Source organism: Pipra filicauda, unplaced genomic scaffold, assembly GCF_003945595.2.
Source record: "Pipra filicauda isolate LSUMZ 115617 unplaced genomic scaffold, ASM394559v2 scaffold46_size3722508_pilon, whole genome shotgun sequence".
Lineage (NCBI taxonomy): Eukaryota > Metazoa > Chordata > Aves > Passeriformes > Pipridae > Pipra > Pipra filicauda.
Window position 1 is genome coordinate 2,037,502 of NW_024104609.1, and position 23,349 is coordinate 2,060,850.

General features: G+C 40.4%; 1 protein-coding gene across 2 annotated transcripts in view; it reads left to right on the forward strand.

Moving 5' to 3' along the window:
• The window catches only part of NKD1 (NKD inhibitor of WNT signaling pathway 1), a 111,293-nt gene that overhangs the window by 45,761 nt on the left and 42,183 nt on the right, over window positions 1-23,349 (forward strand). The gene's annotated exons all lie outside the window — the stretch shown is intronic.

Genomic DNA, 23,349 nt, shown 5'->3' on the forward strand with positions numbered 1-23,349 from the left:
TTTTGAGCAGCACTGGTATGCCCCAAACACCTGCCAGATTTGCATATCATTCTTGCTTGGCTTGAGCATCCACTGCAAAGTTGGCACATGAACTGTGGAGAAGCAGGGCTAGTGTTTTGATTGTATGCCAGAGCCTGATACTGAAATAGGCAGTGGGAAGGAATCCAGTAATTGTTGGCCTCTGATCAATGAAAACTGTCGTTAGGCCAGTAAATCGTCGGTATGTGGGCTTAGTTCTATATATCATCTTTGGGCTGGTGTCACCCTGACTCCAGGACGAGAACATTATCAACATGTCATCAAGTCTGCCGGGAGCTTTTTATTACTTTTTCTCCCTTTGATTTATATCCATTCTCAAATTTCACACAGGTCAGGTTTGACAACACACTGGAGGGATGTTGAGGGGATTGTTTCTTTGGTGCAGAAATAGATTTGCCAGCCCCATCTAGCAGGGAGCCCCTCTCCCTGTTTCCTCTACACTCCAAATTGCTCTTCCTCTGGACTGGCAGAGCCTCCCTCCCTCGTTGCTAATTGCTGTGGCAGGAAGCAGAGCTTTCCATTATCTCCACTCATACTGTTCACTGGGATTGTGGTGAGACGACACTTGATTAGCTTTGGCCTTGTCCATACACAACAACTTTAGTTTAAATAAACTGCTACTTTAATTTGGATTGAATGGTGAAGACTCTATTGTGGGCATTAAGGATACTGGCTATCTTTTTTGTTTGGCTTAAAATGATTCGGAATCAATTAAGCCAAATGAAAATAAACCACAGGAAATAAATGTCCACACAGCTTTTTTGCACTTGAACTCCGTTTAAAACTAAGCCTCCAGTTTAAGTCCAGCAGAGCTTCCTTTTGCAGACAAGTCTGTGCCACTGGTGGTGCTGTGGGAATAATGCTGAAGCAGCCCCTCTGAGGAGTGCAGATGTACCAGCTCAGGCAAAACTCTCCCGTCTTCCCAGTGGGAAATTTAAATCTGTACTGGCTGCCAAAGCTGCAGCTTCTGTGGTTTTGCTTATATTTTTCTAAACAGGTAAATGAATGGCCATTGCTATATATGTGGATGTGGTATAATGTAATTTCTTCTTTAGGGTAACTTACTGTGAAATAAACATTTTTTCTGCAGTAACATCTGCACGAGGGTATGGCTAAAGCGGCAGCAGAATAATCATAATTGTGACAAAGACCTAAACCTGCTTTAAAGGAAATTGTGAATGTTCTCAGTGTAAAATACTGGCCTTCTCTTTGAGTTGGAGAAGGAGAAATACATGGTACTTCTTCAGTAATTACTAACTGTATCCTGTATTTTCAAGGCCAATAAGGTTATTTCTCAGATGCTGCTCTTGACAATGATTAGTGTGGTATATGCAAGTAAAACCTATTGTAGCATAAAGGTTTGAATTCAATTCATTTTGCCTGAAAGTAACAACTGAAGTCTGGAAAAAAATCATAACCGAAAAGAGCTTGGCCAGAAAATATGGAAGTTGCTTGTTGGATTACAAAAGCAAGACAGCACACCCAGAGTTAAGGCTGAATGCCCAAGTGGCTGTGGTGCACCAAGGGACTGTATGCTGCTGCCTTCTACATAGAGGCACAGCAAGTCCAGATACGGTTAACAGTCCAGGCCCTGATTTTTCCCAAATTTAGCTGAACTTGAAATGTTCTATTTAAAACAACTCTTTGTGGATTCCACTCTTGTATGTAGGATAGCTTTATTTAAAAGCCAAATTAGATAAAAAGTTGCTGGTTAAGGTGAATGGCTGGCTTTTAACAGGGTGAATGGCTCTTCTGGAGACCTTTTATTCTAATGAGTAAATCCTCATTAAGGGACACTGTTTAAATCTGATCATGGCCCCATTTCAGCAAAGCACTTAGCCTGTGCTGAAGTATGGGAGAAGTCAGTGAGATTACTTACTTGCTTGAAGTTAAGCAAGTGCAGTACCAAATTGGGATGTGCATGAGCACAAGATTAGTTGCTACACAAGTACAGACCTTATTACTCAAAGTTAAATATTTTGAATTCTTTTTTAATCTGCTTAATGGGAAAGTGAGTAGGCTGCCTTGAAACTCCTTTCTTGCCAAATTCCATTTCTTAAATCAAAGCTCACATTTGAGTTACATGACCACAAAAAGCATTATAAACTAATAAACCTCTGAATTTGTTTACAGTTGTGTAAATTGAAAAACAGACAAACCAGCTTAAAATTTCTTTGTTCTTATTTTTTTTTTTTTTTTTTTTTTTTTTTCATTTTTTCTTTAGCATTTGTTTTCAGGCTCAGGCCTTTGAACTGTGTTCTTTCCTTGGCTGTGTTGCACTCTTCCCTAGGTCGAGCAGGCAAGGAGGGCTGTGACAGCTGCCTGTACTGAAGTACACAGCTATCCTTGTTACCCTGTGTGCCTAAACTCGATACAAAAGAGCTACAGTTTTCTGTCGGTACGATTTAATAATGTTCAGAGTGATTTACCTACCTGCCCCAGTCTGTTTTTTAAATGCAGCTCTGGCTGGTTCTGAATGTCCTGGTGTGGTAACTTGTTCTATGTACAGTTTGAAAACCTGTGTTCTCCTCAGTTCCCCTCCTCGTTCAGTGAGATGAGCAGAATGTACATTGTAAGCAGAGAGCTAAGGCTCTTTGTGCAAGGGCATAACAAAAATAAACACAGTGATAGTATGTTAATGGAAAAAGAAGAGAGCAGAGGTGTCTAAACAAGCTTTTGTGTGTTATCTCCAGCAAATTTATAAGAGAATTCACAGTGTGAATTTGTGTATGTGTGTGATCATTGGCTTGAGTATGTAGGCTTTAAAGTCTGGTACAAATTGTATTTGTTAGCATTGTCCCTTGTCCTAAATTCTATCCAGAAAGTGAGATTTTGAAGCTATGGTAGTTTCCTTTTCCATTTATTTATTTATTTCTAAACCTTTAAATTTGTTACTCTTTAATGGAAAAGACACCAAAGCAGAGAAGAAGGAGCTTTGCCCATCAAAACAGGCCTATGGAAATATCCCTAGTTAAAATAAACGGAGCTTTATTGGGCACATTTAGGATTCAGTCAGGATGCAAAGGAGTACCCAACCCATAACAAGCTCAGCAGCTGCAAATTTTTCCTTGCGGGCGTTGTGTAAGAGATTCACAAAAGTGAGCTGTTAACAGGGATTCTGCTGCCACATTACAATTGGTAAATATCGGGTATGCAGAGTTGTTTGCCCTAAAAGCAGAGAAACTAAAATGGTCTTAGTACTGTGTGAGCAAATGGAGAATACCTTGGACTTCAGTGCAAAATCCATATACTGCCAGCCTCTGTGAAACACCTCAGTCCATCCTAGGGCAGAGAATTTTTGAATTGATGTGCCAAGACTATCCCAGCCACTGTGTTTTGTGATCTAAGACAGGCTGCGTTCCTGTTTCCTGATCAAACACTTGTCACATGTTAACAGACACTCTCCTCCTAGGCTTCCCTGCAGTATTTGAGTCTACAATATCCATCAATTCAAATGGACCAGAAAATTACTTAAAGTTCTATTCCTGTGCACTGAAAATCCTTCTGTATCTTGTTTGCAGGGCCTTGAAGCCTGCAGCAGGTGACTGTTTAGGGACACTGTCCCCTAGCTCAAGCTGCTGAGGCTTCTGCTTTGGTGCTGGAGATCCTGGAAAGATTGTACAAAAAAGGCTTACAATGAACATCTGAGCAAACATCTGAGCATTTAATTTTTCCATCACCTTGGTGTAACTTTCAGGTCCTATATTTCTATAATGACACATGTTTTTCTAGCCTACCTCTATTGCCCTCTTGCCACTCCTCAGGTATTTGTTTTATTGTTTTCTAGCATGCCTCTTGTGAATTATTGCCTTTGAGCTGTGTCAATGGGGACAGTTACTCCTTTCTGCTTTATACAACACATCTGAGTGTGATGTCTGTACTATAAACACTGATGTAAGAACAGCTTATGTAGGAACTTCGGGGATTACTTTGAAATGGTTGCTCAGGTAGTACAGACAGTGCCTGGCAGCACAGAGGGAGCCTGGTGGTGGGTGAGGTACTGCACTGTCAGCTGGCCACGCTGCTTCAGCAGTGACACTGTTTGCAGAAACTTGTTAAGATGGACAGAGAATTCATCTGCTTCTTTTTTCCACAGCACCTAGAGCTGCAGAAGAGCTTCACTGAAAGACATCATCCATAGAACTATTTTCTTCATATCCAGTTTTCTTTTGAATTCTTGATAGTTTGTGGGTTTTTTTTAAAGCAGCTCCATGTATATATTAGGTGTTGATACCTAACTTTATTTTACATATACATGATCTGAGGAAAGTTCATCTAAATGCTAAAGAATTTTTTCTCACTGGGGCAGTGTTCTCAGTGCTTTCTGGTGTCAACCAGCAGCCCATCTAATTTCTGTCAGATAAGCAGTAGAATTTGTCCATACTTTCTCATAAATACCAGTCTCCACTGGCTGTCTGCATTGCACCACATTTTGTCACACTCTCAGCAGTTCATTCTCACTTGGATAAGGCTGTGGCTGTTGGAGAAATATTGTAAGAAAAATGCAGCTCAGAGAGGGCTGTGAGCTAATGACCAAATCCTGCAGATGCACATGTGTGTGCTCATTTAGAAGGGAAGCCCCTGCAACTCTAAACCTAGGAATATCTTTAAGAGTTAAACCCAGGTCATTGAAACTCACAGTAATGGCCATGGCTTTAGTCTTTTCGTCAGGTGTTAAATGTTTGCAGGCTGTGACCCTGAACACATAGGGAATAAAACATCTGGGAGTGTTCTTTGTCTACATACATCCCATTTTCTTTCTTGCTGTAGCCCTTGTGCTTTGCCTTTTTACTTCAGTCTTTCTGATTACTTCGTTTTCCTTGCATGTGCTATTATATACCTTAGCCTCATTTCTATCATCAGTTTAAATCTTGCCTATATTACCATTCAGGTTTCTTGCACTGCTTTGAAGTTTGTCTAATGAGGGATGATTAACATTAGTATTAGTGTGATACGATATTTCATGTGCTGTTATTCTGATATCTTCTTTTCATTTATTTTAGGCATTCATTTGAGATGATTGATCCTGAAAACTGTTAAAATTATTAATTTGAGGAGTCAAGTTGGTTTTAAAAAAACTATTCATTTGAATAAGGTTTAGTGCCTGTGCAAAGGTTTCCATGACTGGGTGCCTTTAATTTCTTTTCTGCATCTGTTTCCCAGTGTTCTTGTGTCATTAAGCCTTGTCTCTAACTTTTCCCAACCTCAATGTCTTTTATGTGTTTAAAAATAGCAATAATAAAAAGTATATATGTAACTTCTCCTAGATTTCTTACTTTATCTTCTTCTGTTCTCTTCATCCTGGTTCTGTATGAAACTGCCTTACTTCTTAAAAGCAGTCAGTTGGTACTTTCTAGTAATAACTGTAAGGTAATAGTTGAACCATATAAAGGCAGATTGACAGCAGTTTGTTTGAGATGAAAGACAGTCATAGTCTAAAGTGAGCCCTGAAAGGCATGGCATATGGTTTAGGATGTTAATCTGTAGCTGGCCTATGCTATGCACTGGAAATAAGGTCTCCTTCCACGAAAATCAATGGCAAAACTTCATTTACTTAAATGGGAGATGTAAATCCACAATCTGTATTTTGTATAATTACACACATTAGAGTGACTCATACATTCAAACTTCTGCTCCAACCTTTTGAGGAAGGTATGTATTTTCCAGTGCAGTGCATAGGTAAGTTAGTATGATGAGATTCTTGGTGTCTCAACTGGGAGAACATGGAGGTGAGCTGTGAGGTTCTAAGCTCTGCTCTTCCTTTTCCAAAGTCCCCAAATGTCCTCTTGCTCCATTCAGTCATTCCACTTTCTCCCTCTTATAGCTTTCTCTTTTAGAAGAGGAAGACCAAGGCAGGCTTTTATACAGAGCAGGTAAATAGAACAAAGTCTGTAGAATGCTTAAGGCTGGTCACGGTGAACACTGGCTTTGACAGATAGTTCAGATATTGTTCTTGTTTTTTAGGACCTGAAAGTGAAATAGATCTAAGAAATTAAGCACTTGATTAGGGATAATTGTTGGTGAGAAGATGTGCTGGAGCTATGCCTACCTTGCTTCAGTTATGTCTGTCAGCTCCAGAATAATTCTTCGCACTTTGTGTAACCACTTGCCCTCAAAACGAATTGTGTAATAGAAAATTGGTTGAAATTGATAATGAGATAAAAGTCTTTCAGGCAATCAAAGGTTCTTCAGACTGTGTGGAGAGAATTAACCAATTCTTGTTCTGCCTTTCCCATAGAACACTGAAGGCTGCGCATTTGCAATGTTGAATCTTGAAGTCTGTGTCCCTCTAAATCAAATCTGAAGTTAGTTGAAAATGCCAGTGTATCTTTTATTGGAGAGCAATAACCTTTCAATAACCTTTGTTGGGATTTATGAGTGAATTTTTATCTTAAGGCAATACTTTATTTAGCTACTGTACATGCTTACAACCCTGGGCTGGAACACTGGTAGCACTAGTGCCTGGGACAGCTGGACTAAATCTTAGTAGCATCAGGAGAAAGGACTGATCAAAGTTACAGGTCATTTGTAGCCTTGTGCTTCCTTCTTGTGTATCAGACATTTCTTATTCACTGACCTCTTTCTTCTTTGTTTGCAATATTTTTCTTTGTGGTCAAAGAGGAAATGTATCCTCCCAAAGGTAAAGGAAAAAATGAGGAAACTCTTCAGTGACTAGCATGAGTAGACAACTGATTAGGCAATGAGGTTCATTAAATATGGTGCAAATAGTGGTGCAAATGTCTTTGTCAGCCGTATGGTCCTTTAGAAGACTTTGGAGGCAGGATATTTCCTTTCATCATCAAGACTTTGTCGAGGTGCACTGTTGATTAGGAGCACGAATGTCAGGCTGTCAGTGCGCTGAGTTGGAAAAGCGTGTCTGAACAGATTCCCAGCAGGAGAATCACTGAGCTACACTTAACAGGTGAAATAAGGTAGGAACTGAGAGAGAAAACCACTGTTAATGGAAGGCAGATGACTAGGGAAGAATAGATGGAAAAATCCTCATTATTATTATTTGTTTCATGATAGATGTCATCTTTTCGCACTGTATAGTGTTTTCTGAGAAAAGACAGTGATGGCAAACTGAAGGTTCTTTTTTGCACCGTCACTGAGACTCTGCACCAGTCACTCTTCCCCATTATATGTGTAACAGGTGTTAAGACAGGGTGATTGTCCTTGAAGACTATGGACACTGCTGTACTTGCTGGCTACTCACTAAACGTAGACATGAGGATGAATCCAGAACAATACAAGGTAGTAAGACTTAAGAGCCTTTTAATCATAGAAGCATAGAATATGCTGAGTTGTAAGGGAGCCACAAGGATCATCTAGTCCAACTCCTGGCTCTGCACAGGACACCCCAACAGTCCCACCACATGCCTGAGAGTATTGTCCAAATGCTTCTTGAACTTTGACTTGGTGCTGAGACCACTTCCCTGGGGAGCCTCTCCCAGTATTCAACCACACTCCAGGTGAAAAACCTTTCCCTGATATCCAAGCTAAACCTCCCCTGACACAGCTTCATGCTGTTTCCTTGAGTCCTATCACTGGTCACGAGAGTCAAGAGATCAGTACTTGACTTAAGGTCAAGTCCAGTAATTTAAAACCAAAACCCTGTTGTATGGTTTTGTGATTTTCGCTGCGTGTCAAAAAAGAATGACCTACTAGCTGTGATTATTTCTTAAAAGGAAAAACAGTTGACATAATCCTTCTAACACAGGGTCTTCAAAACACAAACCTTGATACAGAGGCAGGGTGGTGTGTCTGCTGTCCCTGCAATCGCTTCTGGTTGTCTTATGTTGCACTTAAAGATTGTGAGGCTTATCTGCCCATGGCTGGCAGGGAAGAGATTCCCACTCTAAAGCTCACCTGTGCTGTCACATCCATGGCAGCTGAGGTGCTTTCCAATGGCTTCCTACACCTTCCCAGTGTGTGTTCCTGATTACACAGAACCAGCAGACTGTGTAGCAGAGCTCCCTGCGGCTGTTTGCTGTGCTGTGACCGTGGCACTGACAGCCATGGCAGTACTGGTAACGTGGGCTGCTCCAGGGATGAGGGATTGTACAGCAGCTTGTGATGTTGGCTTTGTGCATGATTAATGGAACTGCTTCTTCAAATGGCTCCTAGTCCTCATTTCTATGATTTTTAAATAAAAGCTTTCCTTTTAAAAAAGGATGTTGCTGGTTCTTTTTAGTGCACCTATTTGCAGAAATGGTTTTCATTCTCATATGCTTTTCCCTGCCCTTTTCTGTTGTATGGTTTGTTTCTCTGGGTTTTTTTTGTTTGTTTGTTTGTGCTGAGAACTTTTTTTCCTTTGCAATTTGATTGATCTTCCTTCTTTCAATTCCACATTGGCTGGCTGCATATGGAACCCCGCCTGGCTTTAGCTGAGACAAAATCGACTGCACACAATTTCCCTCTGACAGCTTGTACAAGAGCAAACATTTCCGAAGAGCTGAAAGTCTAGAAATTCAATCAGCGGAAAACCTACTGTGTGGAACAGCTTTGCTAGTGCTACAGCTCCCTGCTGGGTAGAAAAGCAATCCAGTTACAATAAATCCTTAAGAGTGGAGTCATTTGGGTAAAAGGAAAAACAAAAGCTGGTTTATACAAACTGATTGGAGTCAGACGTTTTGACTTCCCATTGAAAAAGGAGTCAAAGCCCAGGCTTGCTTGGTAATTTAAAGGGGAGATTGGCTCCTTTTATCTTTCTCTAGGGCAGAGTTCTTAATATTTTGCTTGTGGAAGAAATATAAAGAGTTTTCAACTTAAATTAAAATATTTACTTTGATATTGATACTGATGCTGTAGCTGACTAGAAAATGAGTTGGTCTTGAATGCTTCGGCAAGAGGTGAAGGCGCAATTTTGTTTCCAGCCACTCTGATTTTGTTCTACTGCAGTTACAGAAATGTGAAACTAGGGTAAAACTGGGATCAAAATCAAGGCTTGCATGTCCTGCCAGGACAGCTTGGGCAACAGTTTGTGCTATGTTGCTGGTGTGTCATGAGCTTATGAAGCTGTTGATGCAATCTGGGCTGCCTGACAGACTTCTCTGACTGAAGTTAAGAATTGTGCCTAGCGAGAGAGATCTGTTTGTGCTAATTTTCTTTCATTCTTTAAATACAAGCTATTAAAAATCAGCAGCATTAAATAGCATTTGACATTAAAATAATAATGTTAACTGAGATGCCAGTAATGACTGGGATGAAATATTTCCCCTAGTTTATATTTAAAAATTTAAATGAAAGTAACTTGAGGTAATAAAGTCTACTTGTCGTTTTCCTTTATTTTCATAATTATTTGCACCACTTCTCTTTGTGACTTTCATACTGGAGCATATTAAAAGGACCAACAGGACTGAATTGAGACATTAAAGAAACAGTCTTTGTAAAGTCAAAGTGAACTGTCTGGAAATGCTGATATTTCCTTCTTCCTTTAATGCCTTTCCAGTGTTTACATAAGACTAGGTAAAACTTTTCTGGGCAAATGTGAATTTTAAAATGCTGCTGTCCTTTTAATAGCTGCATGGGGTCAGTCAAGCCTGCTATTCTCCATATAATCTACACTGGGCTGTCATCCCTTCTCCTTCCCCTCCCAAATGTGTCTGGTCCTCATGGAAAACATTAAAGATTGTATAAACACTGTAAAGGATTTCCACTAGCCCTTATGCTTAAATAAGACGTTGTAAATCATAGCAAATGAGAACAACACCTTGCCACAAAGATGGAGTTAAATTGGTTTAAAAAAGAAAGTAAGGCAGGATGATAACCTGATAAGACTCTTAAAACTCCAGTTTGTGTCACTTGCTAGTCACAGCCACATGAGGAGGGCTTCGTGGACCTGTGCTGAAATTGAAGTACCCTAAGTTTGTCTTTAAGCTTTCTCCCACCCTCTATGGGAAGAGAAAGTGTCTGTTGTGATCCCAAGTGATGCCACTTTTGTCCAAGTGTTTTGTGCCAGTCACTGAGTTGTGTTTCCTATGCCACCTGTTTAAAGGGGGGGCTGTACCTTTCCAAGGGGAGCGCACTGAGGACTTGCTAGTGGTGTGCTCAGAACATGGAAACAGTGCTCTTATGGCTTTTGACAGCATCCAATATCCTTGGTTAAGCTGGCTTCTCTGAGTGCTGGTTTTGGCCTCTCCCATTTTGTGTGAAGTCTGATGCCAAGGCCAGCTTTTGTCAGATATGCGTCCATGTTCTGTAAGACTGCATTATGTTTTTCTATCAGTGTTTCTTGAGAGGAAGCTTGGTGTTTGGTCTTTTCCCCTTAGCCTTTCTGTTCTTGTTGCAGTGTAACCAAACATTTTCCCTGAAGTGATGAAAAACAGTCACAAAAGCCTTTCCAACATCTTTGGATGTCTCTGGGCATCATTCTGCCCCGTTCAGGAAACAAAACCATAGCAATGGCCCCATATTTAGGGTTTTGTATGTCCATAATGTCAGAGTTGCATGAAAATCAGGATCTGCTCCATCATGGCAGGCTGAAGTAGGGAATTTTTTCCCTCCTATATAACATAGTTTCTGTATGGATCACCAGAAGTTCTGTTGGAGGAAGATATACACACCTAAAAGATTTCTGTCTAGACCTTTACTCTTCAGGGCAGGAGAATTGAAAATCTATTCATGGTGTCTTTGAAAGTTTAAAAAAAGCCAAAAGAGTTTGGGAAAATGAAAGAGTTTTAATTCTATTTAATTTGTCTGCTTGAGATTGGAAAGGAATTACAAGTTTCTGAGAACATTCGATACTGCTCTTCTCCTACTACTAAGACCATTTGAAGGAGTTGCACTTGAAAGGTTTTGTGCTCTGGCTTGTCTATAAGTTGACAAACTTCAGCAAAGGTAACCTAGCCTATTGAATGTAAATTTTCAATATATAGAAACAGCTGAGAGAGTCCAGCAAGATTGTTAATAAGCTAGATGTATCAGTTCCTCTGTAGTTAATGTTTTGAATAAAGAAGGCAAAATCATGGTATAAAATCAGAGTACTGTTATAGGTGCAGATTTCTAAGGTAAAGCATCACCAGCTTTATGAGGAACCTTAGACTATCATTCAGTTATTTTTTAATGTAAAACCTCAGTCATGCTGCTGCTGTTGTGCTTCATCTTATGTTGAGGAAAGTCCAGCTCATGCTACCAATAGCCTCTGTAAGCAATAGTTACTAAGTTTTTTTATCTACTTTTTTTTTTTTTCTTCTAAATATTGTTTGCTATTTTTTCATCCTAAAGGCCAAATTATTTTGCTGTCACAAAATAGTCACAATAGAGCTCAGCTGAAGCTCGTATCAGGCTTGACCAGGACACTGAAAATATAACATTTATGTTATATCATGTATTTTGTGATTCTTGGTTGGTTTTCCTCACTGTATTCTGGTATATGTGAGAGAGAAGGAGGATGTCATTAGCCCACACTGGAATATGCTATTTGACAGTGGTAAAAAACGTGGGCAAAACACACAAAGGCGGTTCCTGGCCAAGTGCTGCCTCCTGGTAGCTCTGAACCTGCTGTTTGGTGGGGACTGGATGCCACCAGTGAAGCCACCACAGGCAAGTGGTGCTGGTAGGGCTGCTCAGCCTTCCCATGTGCTGAATAGTCCTCGTAGTCCAGAGGAACTGGGGAGTTTTGAGGAAACTTTTAGAACCGAGATTCTACAGGTGCACTACTTTGAGAGTGTAGTGAGCTTTTGAATTTATGGAATAGAATTTCAAATCTTGTGATTCCATGTGTTTAGCCCTAAGGTTTCAGTAGTGTTTGGTACTTTTGTGCCATCCCCTGTCTTCTGACGTTTGCCACCTTGGCCCCCCTCGATTTGAGTTGCCTGAGCAACTCTGCTCTCTACTCTCCTGCTGAAGCTTCCTGGTGCTCTGAAATGTGGTGGATGATGACCTCAGTAATATGATATTTTACTTATAAAGCCCCAAGGCTTGAGAATGCCTTCCTTGTTATTGGCTAGTGGAAAAGACCTATCCCCAAACAGTGAGGCAGGAGAGATAATAAGAAATCATTTTGCAAGGAAACACATTTTATCCTCAAAAAATCTGATGGAAGATTTTAGTTCTGGTTTTCCTAAGCTATTTGCAAGTGTGTTTGAGGGATAAGTATTCTGCAAAGAAGGTGTGTATGGGAGTAGAGGCAGCTAAAGTGGGAAGACTATTGAGGTGCTACAAGAAAAATTTTCATGCAGATGCAAGTGGATACAAAGTGTGGTGCTTGCACATGAGCAGCAATGAAAAACTAATAATTCCACATATTGTGTTACTGTACTGTGGCGTGTATTGGAACGACTCAGAAAAAAGAGACTGTGCATTGTTGTTGCTGCAGTAGGAGTGACTGTCATTGTTTCTTCTCTTCCATCTAAACCCCTGGAAAAAAAACCAAGCAGAAGACACCTGCTTGTTTAAAACCCTTAAAATTCTTTGCTTTCTAGTTGTTAGATGAGAGAAGCCTACATAAATGTAGTAGGATAGATTCCTGCTGCCCCCTGATATTTTCTTTCTTATTGTTACTTGCTTTGTGTGAAATCTGCAGTACACTGGCAGGAACTTTATACAGACTTTTATACAGTAAATATGCAGTGGTGAATTTTTAGGAGTTTGTGTATGAGGGGGAGAAGGGATTTAACATCATTGTTATATTTTCATTTGTTGTGATTTGATATCCATCTTGATGGAGGGCACAGCACCACTGAGAGAGGTGCTGCCAGGTGTGACTTCCTACTGCTTTCTAATTCTGTGATCACAGAACACCCGATTCTGCAGTCCTTGCACAGACAAGTCTCCCACTGATTTCAATGGGAAATTTGCCTGCATCAGGGATAAAAGAGCGGGCCCCAAGTTGTGTACAATGATGCAATCTGATCCTCCTGCTGTGGAAATTGATGTAATCGCATTCTTGCCCTCCCCCCTTTTCTCAATCCTTCTCCCTACCAACCCCTGGTGACTCCTGGGGGGCTGCTCACCAAACGGAGAGGAGGATGCAGCTGTGTGCTGAAGCAGCAGAGGAGGGGAGGAGACCCGCTGGAAAAATTTATGAAGGGTTATATCCTAGATGTAACCCTAGAAAACAGCTAAGAACACAGACCTACCTACCTCAAAAAATACAGTCACCTGCTTTTGCTAAATGAGGGAGTGTTTCTTCTCTTTGTGACTTTCATCACACGTCCTCCTCCTATGTTGTAAGGCTGAATTACAGTGCTCCATGAATTGAGCAATCTCGTTGCCATCTGCATTCATTCCGTGCAGAGGGACAGGGTTAGCTTTTTCTAGGGCTCTCTGTATTGTTATTGTTGACAGTCTCTGCTTTTCAGCAGTGCTTTTGTGCCCTGGTACAGTGCAGGTTGCTTGGGAATGGTGAACCTTGAGAATGCTGCACTTTGTTGCTGGGCGAGCCAGGCGACCTCTCAGATGCTTTCCTCTGCTTTGCCATTTATGTGGAGTTTGGTTTTATTTTTTTCCTTTGGGAATTCTGGGCTCAGCTGAATTTGTTCTGTGTTTTGCGGAAGAAAGAGCTTGTTAAAGAATTCCCTGATGACTTTGAAGTGAACTATTTATTTTCTCTCAAGGCTTACTCAGTGTAGCCATTTGCCCCCTCTCCTCTGTTTTTTCACCCCAGTGTTTCCTGAGCTACAAGCATTCTTGGAATATATTAGTTGTAATGAGTTATGTGGGCATCAAAAGTTTTCTTTGAAACTATATGGCATCAACATCTGTTAGCTCTTAGAGAACAGAGACACAGACAAAGGGTCTGATGGGGGGAGGGAGGAAAAAGATATTAAATTCTGGAGTATGAAGTCTCCGTCTCAAAGACTCAGGGGGAGGGGAAGGGGAAATCTGCTAAACTCCATGCTTTGATGTGGGCCGCTGGCCCTCCGATTCCATTTATGGGAATGTGCGTGGCAGACGGGCCTGCACAGCTGCCTGCCCTGCCTGCTGCTCTGCCTGCTGTCCTGTCCTACCCTGCCCTGCCTGCAGCTCTGCCTGCTGTCCTGTCCTACCCTGCCCTGCCTGCAGCTCTGCCCTGCCTGCTGCCCTGCCCTGCCTGCTGCTCTGCCCACCCTGCCTGCTGCCTTGCCTTGCCCTCCCTGCCTGCCCAGCCCACCTAAGCCCTCTCTGCCAGCCGCCTGCCCAGCCTGCAGCATAAATGCTGCCCCAGCCCTTGTTGCTACAGTAACATTCTCAAGGAAAATGCCAGATACTCAGTTTTCAGCTATTGAGATGGGGAATCGGAATTTCTAATAATAGAGGTAACCCTTAAGTAAAAAAAATAAATGTTTAGAAGGGAAGTCTTTATTTGCTTGCAGTCCTCCTGACCCTGTGAATCAACATGCAACTGTTCATTTTTAAATGGTGCGTCTGCGACTTTTTACTGCCTGTAATTAAAAAACATGTGTCTTGTTTCCATGTATGCAGCACCAGTCAGCAGTCAGGCATGATCACTGATGCTGGAGTACTTACAGGAATGTGTGGAGACTGGTTCTGCTTTTTTTTTAATCTTTTTCTGCAGAGCCTCACAGTGCTAGTCCTACATGCCAGGAGGAAGGGGAGAAGAGTACAAGAAACCTCTAGGTCTGTCTTTTCCTCTTGTTGGCTCCGTTTGTAGCCATAATGCTGGTGGTATTGTGCTTCTCTGTGACTTCCTGGCCCATTAAAACCCCAACCAGTTATAAAATGATTAGTTGACATACCTGGGCTCTGGGGACAAAGAGGTGGTTTAAAAAGGAATGTGAACCATCTGTTTTGCCAGCACCTCCTGTTGACAGATTTATGGCTCAACATTAGCATATGTGTCCAGGGTCACACACCTGTGCTTCCTAACAAGGTAATATTATTTAGTGGGGTATGTTTTCATCTTGAGGATTCAGAGCTCTTTGCAAAGGTGGGCACCAAGAATTCCGTTTTACAGTTGAAAAATGAAGGCACAGAGAGACTTAAGTGACTTACCCTACACCACACAGTGAGTCTGTGGTGGAGCAGTTATTGAATCCAGGTTTCCTCCAGCTGCATAAATATACGTCATCCATTAGCAGGAAAAGACTTAGAGCTATAAACATAATAGAGGAACATTGATTATCATTCTAGGGGAGCTTTAAGCCCTTGTGCTGTATGAAAACCCGAGCCATGTAGGAAGACAGACTATTCTCACAAGAAAGGTTCAGAATGCAGTATGTTAAAGCTGTAATGATCACTGAAGTCAGTGATCACATCTTAAATGAGCAAGTTATTCTGTAGTCAAGCTCTGTAGCCGTTTTCTGCAAGCTTATTTCCCAGTGCATGCCTGGATACAATCACCTCAGTGCACTTAAATCTGTCGGTTAAATTGTTTCTTGGTAACTAAATCTATCATGAAAGGAAGTTGAACAGAAAATCAGATTTATTACAAAGCTACACCCATCTGTCTGCTGTGGCGAAGAAGCCCCAAATAAGCAATTTGGAGGTTACTGAGCTTCTCCAGGCTGGAGGGAAGATGAAGATTTGTCCTCTTTCATTCATGTTCTTAGACTTGTTCATCAGTATAATCTATGTTGAAGATAAGGTCCTGGGGGACATGGGACAACTGATTTTCCAATCAGCAAAGAGATTATAGTTAGAACAAAGTAAGGTAAATAGCTGAATCTGTAGAGTGAGTTCATTTATTCTTCTGAAGTAGCTTCAAAGTGAATTTAAATATAGCAAAAAGCAGTCATTTCTTGTTTCAGTCATATTTAATCTCAAAGACTGATGATCTTTTTTAGTTGAAGATGGCTGGACCCTTCAGTTGAAAAGTAACTGCTGATTTCATACATCTGTTCTTACAGTTGCTTTCAATTATATGATCTCTTATCTGGCAGAAGTCCTTGAAAAACTGTGTTTTACCCTATCACCTTAAGAATTAGAAGTCCTAATACTTCCAGAATTCCAATAATAGTGTTAATGGAAGGTGTCACTTTGCAACACCAGCAACGGTTAACAAATATCCACGAAATATAGGGTTAAAACATCACAGAAACTATAATGTTCTGTCTTGAAATGGAATCCATACATTGGATTAAAGTGCCTAGTATTTTAAGCTATTTTTGCTGTGTTTATTTTCCTCTATAGATTTTTCAATATAAATATACAGGATATAAATTGATTTATATTTACAAGCATACTTATGTTCCACAGCATGTGTGAATCATGATTCAAGTTAAATGAGCAGGCAGGTAGCCTTTTTTGAATGTGGGTTGCAATGACTGACCACTGAAAGAGGATGCTCACTTGCCCACTGCAGCAGGGATGACAAAGCTACTTGAAAAGAGCATGTTTCATTATTGTCATTACCTGATTTTCATAGGCTGGAGAAAATAAACACATCAGAAAAATGAAGAAAGGATTTGTGGTTTATCCTGTGGTATAGCCTGGTGCATGTATTTGTCTGGGGCAAAAGAAGTTCAGATGCATGTTGCAAGCAACATGGAACAAAAAGTTGTTTCTTTTCTTGCTTATTCAGATGTCTTCCATGAAGGCTTTTCTGTAAGCATCCCTCTGCTTTGCACTTTCACTTCCTCAACAGCTTCATCTTCATGTTCCTATGAATGGGATATCCTTAAAAGCATATCATACAACAACTGTTCCTTGTACCCATTTGAGGATATGAGACAGGAAAATAAAGACTGGGGATATTTTCTGCCTCATAAACCTCTAATTGCCCATGATCCTTTGTGACTGGAGATTAACATGGGGTTGTTGTTTTGGAGTTTTTTTGGCTGTCCTGTATTTATCATCACAGTATTTACCAGCAGCTGGAATTGCTCTACTGTCAGCAGAGATGAGATTGCAGGGGCAGCAATTCTGTCAGATTGGTAGATACAGATGCAGTGATTTCAAACACTGTTACCACATTATTATGGCTGGGAGTTACTGCTCCTAGAGCAGAGGCAGCTGAGCAGAATGGGTTTGTGTGTGTCACTATTATATTTTTGGAGCTGGTAGATTACTGTGATCTTTGTGCTAAGGAACCAGAGGATGAATTTTGGTATCTGTTGTGCTAGATTTGTCGTGTCCCTCTGTCTCTGTTAGGAAGACCATAACTTTGGGCATAGAGGCCAACATGGCAGATAAAGCCAGTAAAATCCTAAACCACAGCGGTAAAACCTATCCAAGATCATTTATCAGAGATCTTAGAGGAAAAGTCTGTTTTCCTAACAACTCTACCTGTCGTGATTATATTATGAAAAAATTTTATCTGAGAGAAACTTTGATGCATGGTGGAGGAGGAAAAACCCTTCTGTAATGACAGAGCACAGGCTCTTATTTCAGAGAAAGAAACCACTATAGAAGTTGAGCTTACTGCTTCCGTTGACCAATCGACATTATTTCAGTTGCAATGTGTATTATAATGTTGGTCTAAGAATTAAAGTCTCTTTGATTTCTTCAAGTGTGAACTACTTTATGTATTCTTTACAGAAAGTTGCATGCTAGTGAATTATTTTTGTTAATAAATTATCCAGAATGGTCAACTTGAGAAAGCAAAACCTCATGATTGCAGAAGAAAAGGGGAAATATACTGTAGAAGAAGAATAGGCTTAAAACAAGGCATAAATGTGTATTGCTCTATAGTGTTTTTCTATGTGGTATATGCTTTAATTCTTAAATGTATTTGTCTGGTTTCAATTTTCATTATAGTGAGGTTTGGCATATATGCTTTTATCTGTGTAAGGCCCTGGATTTATAGACTACTTATGAACAGGGAAGGAAAGGAAGCTCTTGTCCTAAATAGGACAATGTAATACAGGAGCGTATAATTTATTTGAAAAAGCTTATGAGGGGGATCTTTAAGCATTTTAAAGAGAATATGAGTATGAAGTCTTCACTTCCAAGTGCAGAGAGAGCCAAATGCATGCCCAAAGCACATTCTTACCTTTTACCTGTGAGTAGTGGCTGCACAAAATTGTGTGCATAAATGTCTGCTTTTCTGTACATTTGGCTGCACGGGTTTGTCTGCACGAAAGCTGCTAACCTGGCACAATGTCATCTCCACGTTCGTCTGGCCACCAGCAGTTAATTTATTTATTTGCTTATTTATTTTATTTTTAAGTTTTAAGCCTGTCCGTAAACTCATATTTAAAAAATTATGACCCCCTCAGATAAATGAATATCTACTTAGACCTACATTATCCTAAAAGAAATAATACCATTTTTTGAGATGTGAGTAGGCTTCCTAGTAGTGAAGCCTAGGCTTGAGCTGATCATAGTTACACATGGCTAGTCCATGGGAAATTTCAGATACCCAAAGGGGAACAAGGCTTCTTTCATCGACTGGTTTTCTAAAAAGACTTTTTCCCATTTCTCTTCAAGTCTGAACAAGATTAAAAATGAAGTAAAACAATGAAAATGACTGCTTAGGGGTTTGGATGGGTTTCCTGAAGCATCTTCAATAGTTGATGTTCTCACAATCTGCAAAGGACTTGCTGTATGAATTTCAAACTTATTTTGGAAATATGTTTCCTGCGAGTGAGACTGAAGGATTCAGAGTGGCCACTTGGCACCTGACAGGGCCCTCAGTCATTCAGGTGAAAGGCCAAAGGGCATCCCAATTTCTTGAACCTCCTTTTCTTGGGGTTGATTTTTCTGCATCAAGAACTGAAGTCTGTGCACAGGTAGCACAACATTCTTGTTGGCAGTAACTTTAAAACCTTTGTAAAATCTACAGAAGATGTAAAAAACCTTTGTAAAATCTACAGTTACCACGTCCTGTCCCTTGCAGTCCTGTTGTGAAATGTGTTTCTTCAACTTTGCTTGTTCCAAATGTGCTGGAACTTTATTGCATCAATATGAGAATAAAGAAAGAAAAACCCACATGTTTTAGTCAGATAGTTAAAAATAGGGAGGAAAGTTTTCTTGGTTGACAATTTGTCATTTTGCATGTTGTGCAAAAAAAAAAAAAGATATATATGATTCCTTCATAAAAAATTCACTAAAACAGGAAATGTGTGCATATTTTCTGCCAAAAATGTGGAAAATTGAGTATCTTAAGGCTAAATCAAAGGATTTTAATGAGACGTTTGCAGGAGAAGTAAAGTAACTTGTTTCTACTTGAAAAGAGCAACACCTTTTGGAAAAATGTTAATTAACACAATATTGACTTGAGATGTAATACAGAGAGTAGGGGGGCCCAAACTTTAAAAATGTCCTTGTTATCATGATAACCTACTTAAATCAAAGGTTATCCTTTGATACATCTAGTACATCTATGGATGTAGCTGTCTCTAGTTACATTGGAGCAAAACTGCATTGAAGACCATGTTAGTCCAGGCTCAGGCTGCTCAAATACACACTCTGGCTGCAATCTGTAGCTTTGACTCTTACAGGCTGGGTGTCGTGGGGAACTGCATGGAAGGGCAGAGCCAGGACAGGTAAATGGAGTCATACTGTTGAGCAAGATGAAAGGAACTGGTAGGCATAAGGACTGGGAGATGTGACCACAAACACAACTGTGAGGAGCCTGGAAGGTAAAGTCAAGGAGCTTTCCCTCAATGTAGAAGCAGAAAGGGAGCCAGCAAAGGCATCAGAGGAACAAAGTGATGGAGGCAGAATGATGGATGAGGATTTGGATTGTAGCTTTTTCAGATGGCTGGTGAGAAGGAAGTCAGTAGCTGGAAGCCCCAGAGTGAGTGCCTGGCATTTGGCTCCAGAGACTGGTATCAGTAAGAAAACTGCAGAGGGGGGTTAGGGCTGATGTTGAGGTTTAAAAAAACCCTAAAATTCCCAGTGAGTTAGAATTAATCGGAGTCTGATTGTGCAATGAAGGTGGAAAGTGAGTGATGATTGCTGGACTTGTACCCAGCTGAATAGAAGCCCTGGGGTGTGGGAGCTTTTAAATATTGTTTTTCTCCTTGTGTGTATACTCAGCAACATTTCTGAGAGAGTTGCACTAATTAATTCTTCTCTCCACCCCCACCCTCTGAGGTCTGAGCTGAGTACAGAGGCACCTCTCAGAATGGGATATATGGGACACGAGGTCCTTTCTACCCAGGCCAGGCAGCAGCTGCTCTGAGATTTGAAGCAGATGTTTGGGCCTGAATCTTAGTCATTCAGTGTGATTTGTGTTAGTAGCTAACAGAGGCAAACTTATTTATCTGGGAAACTCCTGGTGAGGTAGAGACACAGTGTAGATGGGTTCCTGTTTAGCAACCCATAGCAATGGCATGCTGGAATAATCCTTCTATGTAAATGTTTCTTTTCTTTATTCTTTCAAGTGCTTGCTGACCTCATTTCTATAGTATTTCACAGGGTACATCTGGTTTTGGTTGCTTCATGACTCAGTGTTCCAGTTTGAAAATGCAGTGTTGTGATTTAAAACATCGTGTCAGGACAGTGATGTACAACTGCCCATGACCTAAATGTTGTTGCTTTTGCTCTTGGGCACCGGCCCTGCCACAGGCCGGGCTCCTGCCGTGGCACAGGCACTGAGGACCTCACAGCAGGGCCAGGCTGAGCGCAGAGCCACTGCTGGCTTTTCCATCCCCTCCAGCCCGTGCTTGCTTTGTGCCCCAACACGCTTCTCCGCAGTGTCAGATATTCCTACCTGGCTATAACATTTGCTTCCAGCTAGAATTACTTGAGCTGTGAGTTCTGTTTTACACATTTTACCCTTTTCCTTTGCTCTAGTCCACTTTGTGAATTTGGGTTGCTGTGGGTAGATGCACCGTTTCATTCACTTCAAAGCAATTTGTGCAGGTTAATTTTCATCAAGCAGTATGAGCTGCAGAGAGAATTGTTTTCTCTGATGCTTTCTCAGATTTTGTACTCTTCTGTTGAGTGTGAGTTTACATACACTGCCCAGAGACTTTTTCTCAAGCAGATGCATTTTGGTGTTTATCCAGATTGTGGCGTCTATCTTGGTGGTGCTAAAAATATTCGGGTAACTCTCTTGCAGTTTTTCTGACAGAAGAGTTAATGATGATAAGATGAATGAGAGAGTATCTTCTTTTCCCCCCCACATTTTTTTCCTGTGAAAGCCCACACCTTTTGCAGATACATGTCTGTCTATCAAAGATAATACATGTCATAATCTTACACACAGAGGGGAACATTTGAATGGGAGCTCAGGAATTCTGCTTAAATGTGTCACTAAATGTTCAAACGATACTCTCATCAGTTTCTGGATGGATTGTCAATTTATGTGCTGTCTAACAGGTATATTATGGTTCTACAGCATGAAAACACTTTTTAGGTTGTGTTAATTTATAATAATTTGGTTTAAGGCAGAAACACTTAATGGAAATTTGCTTGCATTAAGTTACTACTTTAACTTAAATAACTAGGAGCTAGAGAAGGAATGAAACTAGACTAGAATATAAAACATATTTGCTTAAGACCCATGTAATGATTAAAAGTGAGAAAATAAGGAAGCTAGCATCATGAATATTAATGTTTCACTCTGCTGTTTTACACTTTGTCTTCCACTGTTTTCCTCTGAGTTACTTGACAGTGCATTTTACATCAACAAATGTATGCTCATTTTTAAGTGATGCCTTTTGAAAAACCACAAAAATTAATGACTTGTGAGCTTCGTAGAGGATGAGACAAATGACATCATTTTAACAGGCAATATTTGGTACTCAGATGCAGTATTTGCTTTGCTAAAATTTTAGGAGATGAAGGCTACCACCTAGATAGTATTATCCTCAGAGATACACCACAAGTAAGATCATACCTACTCATTGTATATTTGCTGACCAGGTTAATGGAATTTTTTTTTTTTTTTTTTTTTTTTAAAGGGAGCAGGACTCCTGCTTTTAGTTAAAAAAGCAAGCAAACAAACAAACCAAAACAAAAATAACAAAAAACCCCACAAACAAACAAAACCCCAAACCAAAATGAAAACCCAAACAAAACAGTTATCAATATTTAGCATTGTGGGAGAGCAGAGTCACTTCTATATATCGTTATGTATGAAAGCAGTCAGAGGTGTGCTCTCAGAGCTTCATGGAAAATGATGACATGGGAGAATTTGATCAAACAAAAGTATACTAATCTTTAGATGGCCCTGGCAAGACCATCATCTTGCAAAAATACGATAAGTCATGCCAACATTTTATTTTGTCTTCTTTTAACTCTCTGTCCATTTCTTCCATAATTTTTAAGGTAATGATTGGTATTATTTAGCACATGCCCTGAAAAAGAGACCTTTTTAACTGGAACAAAAATAGGTTTTTTGTGATTTGCTACCTGGAAAGCTAAATCCATAATGTCAGCTTTTAAAAAAAGCATTGTGCTGTGTAGTATCCCAGCATTCCAGGCCAGATTGCCATCATTTCTCAGAGCCATTTGTCCTGTGAGTTCTAACTTTATTTCAGGGGACCTGCTCACGAACAGACAGCATTTTCAGGGTTTCTGGGCTATCTATCCAGTAGTGTTTGTGAAATCTAATATTTAACATGCTGTTGCAGAAATTGATACTGGAGAATTCCGAAGATATGCTTTTGTGGCTTAGTTACTTTGGTATGACTAATCTCAAAGAATAACATATGGGCATGTGGAAGGCAAAGAACCTCTGTCAGCTTTTTCAGGAAAAGGAGGTGAACTGCTTTATCTTGATCACATTCCTTAACAATAAAGCTAATGAATGCAACCAGACATTAATTTTCACAGATTATTTATTACCTTAGTCTTGTCTTGTACAAAAAAAGCTCTGAGCTGTCAACTTCGAGCTCACAGACTGATGCTGAGGATGCTGGCTCTGTGTTCCTGGTGTGTGTCTGAAGGTGAAGTTGAACTGGCTAGGAGTGCAGCATGCCAACTTTTTAGGCCCGTGTTCTTCTTTGTCACCACAACTGTTTATCAGTGGCAGATAATGTTTGCGGAGAATTTAGGGAGCAAGACTATAATGTAAGGTCAGTGATGTTCTGGGGATGCTAAAGCCTCTGGAATGAATGAGAGAAGGTAGGACATGAGGATAGCTGGCATTGCTTATGGTTTAGCTGGGGTGGGGAGCTGAAGCTGGAAGGGTCTGCTATTAAGAGAGTAAGAATGTTCTTCAGGGTCTTTGTAAGCGGGATTAGCTCCAATCCCACTGATACCCCTCATTACTACGTCAGCACCATTGGAGAAATGTTTTTTGGCTCTGAGATAAGTTCATCTGCATATCTATGGCATCTGCTTCTGTGTTGTTCTAGATCTGCTGGGGCTGACAATATTTCATTAATTTTGGGACTGGAGGATTAGGCAGCTCATCCGAATCTCGTACCTGCTTTTCTTGGGTGACCTCTGGCATATGAAAGTTTTCTGTTTGTTGGTGGAACCAAGCGACAACATTCCTCTGTAGGTAGTGAGGGGCTTATTTCTCCTTTA